Source organism: Callithrix jacchus, chromosome 11 (genome assembly GCF_049354715.1).
Source record: "Callithrix jacchus isolate 240 chromosome 11, calJac240_pri, whole genome shotgun sequence".
Lineage (NCBI taxonomy): Eukaryota > Metazoa > Chordata > Mammalia > Primates > Cebidae > Callithrix > Callithrix jacchus.
The window spans coordinates 53,034,656-53,038,627 of NC_133512.1; the positions used below are offsets into that span (position 1 = coordinate 53,034,656).

The 3,972-nt window shown below is 40.5% G+C and overlaps 1 pseudogene; it reads left to right on the forward strand.

Annotated features, from left to right (window-relative positions):
- Positions 1 to 248: 248 nt before the first annotated feature.
- Positions 249 to 1,323, forward strand: LOC100400662 (GTP-binding nuclear protein Ran-like; annotated as a pseudogene).
- The last annotated feature ends 2,649 nt before the right edge of the window (positions 1,324 to 3,972 follow it).

Consider the following 3,972-nt stretch of genomic DNA (forward strand, 5'->3'; position numbering starts at 1 on the left):
ACATCAATTCTTTTAATTAAACAAGAGTATATTATGGAAAATTTAGAAAAACGTACAACTACAAAAGGAAAACACCTGTTATACTACCAGTTAGAGACAGACTTGTTATATTTTTGAAGTATTACTTCCATTTTTTCTAAAATTTTAATCAAATTATTTACTTTTTTCCAATAAATAATAAATTATACCAAGGTCATTTATAAAATGATCATTCTCGCGCGCCTGCGACGGCTGCGCCTCAGGCGTTTGAATTGCGCTTCCGCCATCTTTCCAGCCTCAGTCGGACGGGCGCGGAGACGCTTCTGGAAGGAACGCCGCGATGACTGCGCAGGGAGAGCCCCAGGTCCAGTTTAAACTTGTATTGGTTGGTGATGGTGGTACCAGAAAAACGACCTTTGTGAAACGTCACTTGACTGGTGAATTTGAGAAGAAGTATGTAGCCACCTTGGGTGTTGAGGTTCATCCCCTAGTGTTCCACACTAACAGACGACCTATTAAATTCAATGTGTGGGACACGGCCGGCCAGGAGAAATTCGGCAGACTGAGAGATGGCTATTATATCCAAGCCCAGTGTGCCATCATAATGTTCGATATAACATCCAGAGTTACAAGAATGTGCCTAACTGGCATAGAGATCTGGTGCGAGTGTGTGAGAACATCCCCATCGTGTTATGTGGCAACAAAGTGGACATTAAGGACAGGAAAGTGAAGGCAAAATTCATTGTCTTCCACAGAAAAACGAATCTTCAGTACTACGACATTTCTGCCAAAAGTAACTGCAAGTTTGAAAAGCCCTTCCTCTGGCTTGCTAGGAAGCTCATTGGAGACCCTAATTTGGAATTTGTTGCCATGCCTACTCTCGCCCCACTGGAGGTTGTCATGGACCCAGCTTTGGCAGCGCAGTATGAGCACGACTTAGAGGCCGCTCAAACAACTGTTCTCCCGGATGAGGATGATGACCTGAGAGAATGAAGCAGGAGCCCAGCATCAGAAGTCTAGTTTTATAGCAGCTGTCCTGTGATGTCAGCCGTGCAGCGTGTGTGCCACCTCATTATTATCTAGCTAAGCGGAACATGTGCTTCATCTGTGGGATGCAAAGGAGATGACTGGGCTTCGGAGTTAATGTGGCAGTTTAAAATATACCTTATTGTTTGGACCTGCGTATTTAGCTGTTTGGAACGCAGTTGATTCCTTGAGTTTCAGATATGAGACTGCTGCAGTCACATCACAATATTCAGTGGTGAAATCTTGTTTGTTACTGTCATTCCCATTCCTTTTTGCTTAAAATCAGAATAAAGTTGTATTTCAAATATTTTAAAAAAATGATCATTCTCCCTGCTGATTTGAACTGATTTGAGCAAACTGAAGTATTTTCTTTTTTGTATTGCAAATATTGGTTGAAATGTCACTTCAGTGATACTAAAAAATGTTGTCCAAAGTAACTATCTCCATTTCCTTGCCTCTTATCCTAAAAGGTACTGCATACTCACCAACTTCACCAAGATTGTTCTTTTCAAGCTAGGCAATGCTATTTTGTTTATATATTGCTTGAACTCTCCACAGGATTTAGCACAGTTCACTACCCCTTCCCTGAAATACTTCCTTCTCTCTGCTTCAATGCCTGTCTGGTTTTTCTCCAGCCTCCCCAGCTATGCTTTTCTTGTTTCCCCTGCTGCCTTGTTCCTCTTCTGTGAGTCCTCCAAGTGCCAGTGTCTGGGCACCTTTGTGTAGGACTCCTTTGTTTCTCTAACGCATTCATCTGCGCTTGGCTTGAAATATCATCAAGGCACCAATTATGGCCCAACTTGGATATCTTGAGCCCAATTTATCAGATTTCTGTAAGTTACTGCCTACTTGTTACTTCCTCAAAATCTAAAACTTACTATATTTGAAACTCTTGATTCCGTACACCCACCCCGATCCTGGTCTTTCTCCGGTCTTTGTAGTATCATGCACCCAGTTCTTTTAGACCATAACTAGGAATTATCCTTGATTCCTTTATTTTCCTCAGTGCTCCAATTCAATCTTTTTTACTTTTCCTCCAAAATGTATCCCACATTAATTCATTTCCTTCCCACTTCACTACCCCTACTTTATCCTGGTCACTTTCGTCTTTCCCAGACTTCTCTGATAGGCTCCTGTCTGGGTTGACCATTTCCATACTGGCTCTTTATAGTTCATTCTACAAATAGAAACCAGAGTGGTCTTTATAAACAAGAAGTCAGATTGTCACTCTTCTGCTTTAAAACCTTCCAGTGTTTCTTTACTATACTTTAAAACATAAAATCCAAGTTCTTTATCTTGGGTACATAGTCCTACAAGATCTACCTCCTGTCAACCTCACATACTCTTGCCCCTTTGCCTACTCTGCTCCACCCATACTGACCTTCTTTCTGTTTCTTGACTACATATAGTAATATAATATATATTAAATAGTATATAAATATATATAATACAAAGCATGATATATTATGCTCATTATAATATATAATAAAATAAGCATAATATATCATGCTTTATTTTATAATACCTCCTCATTATTGCCACATTTTTATTATTTCAGCATGGAAATTATCCCAGAAATGTTATAATATTGCCTTTATCTGACAGGACATTAAATATTGACTACCCACTATGTACAAAACACTGTGCTATTTTTTAACTCTGCAAATAAGTAGATTAAAAAGAGGTTTAAATGTGGATGTGGTAATCCAACCACATGCTTAATGCTACTTCAATCCCTGCCATCATCTACCAAAAAGTTAGATTTGTTATTACAAAATACCAAAGCAAGCAATTGCTACCCTACATGTATGTGTTTAGAACCATCATATTTTCTCTCTGTAAGCTCTGTCTATTTTTCCTATGACAATTAAAGGTGTTTTTTAATTCCTTCTTGCAATATCTTAAATAGTGAGTCCTAACCTGGATGCATATGAGAATCAGCTGGGGTTTGAAATATTCTGATGTTTGGGCCCTTCCCTAAACTAATTAAACCTGAACTACCAGGAGTAGATCCCAGGCAATTTTATTATTTAAAAGCTCTTCAGAAAATTCTAACATTCAGCCAGTAGAGTCACTTGGTGTTGAACCAAGCATTTTGTGTCTGGCCCTCCAGTAATACAAGAAAATAAAAAGTTATTGCCAAACTTTGCTTAGAAATTAGGGGACAATTAGAAATATCAGGGTACTTTAAAAATTCTGGGTGCTGAATTGGTAAGGGGTAGAGCAAGATGGCAGATAGAAGGCTCCACTGATTGTCTCCCACCCCCTGCAAAGACGCTAATTTAACAACTGTCTGCATTAAAAAAGCACCTTCCTAAGAATAAAAAATTAGGTGAGCACTCATAGTGCCTGGTTTTAACTTTATATCACTGAAACAGGCACTGAAGAGGTAAGTAAAACAGTTTTGAATTATCAACATTACCCCTCCCTTATCCTGAGGCAGCAGTGGCATGGTGCAGAGAGCTTTTCTGTACACGGGGGAGAGGGAGAGTGCAGCAATTGTGAGGCATTGACCTCAGTGATGCGCTATTATAAAACAAAAAAACTAGACCAAACTTAGCTGATGCTCACCCATGGAGGGAGAATTTAATCCAGCCCTAAACAGAAGGTAACTGTGGATCCGAGCAGTCTAGACTTGAGTTCCTGCAGGCCTTTCACCATGGGCTACAGTGGCAGGCTAGGCCACTGGGATTACAACTCCTAGGCAAGCACAAGTGCTGAACTGGGCCCAGAGACAGTGACAGTATGCTGAGTGGAGCACGTGACCTAATGAGACATCAGCCAGGGGAAGCAAAGGGAGTGGTGGCATTACCCTTACTAACCCCAGGCTGCACAGCTGTGGCTCCAAAAGATACTCCTTCCCTCCACTTGATGAGAGGAGTTGGAAGAATAGGGAAAACTTCGTTTTGTATTTTGGATACCAGCTCAGCCTCTGCAAGATAGGGCATCAGAGTCATGAGGTCCCCT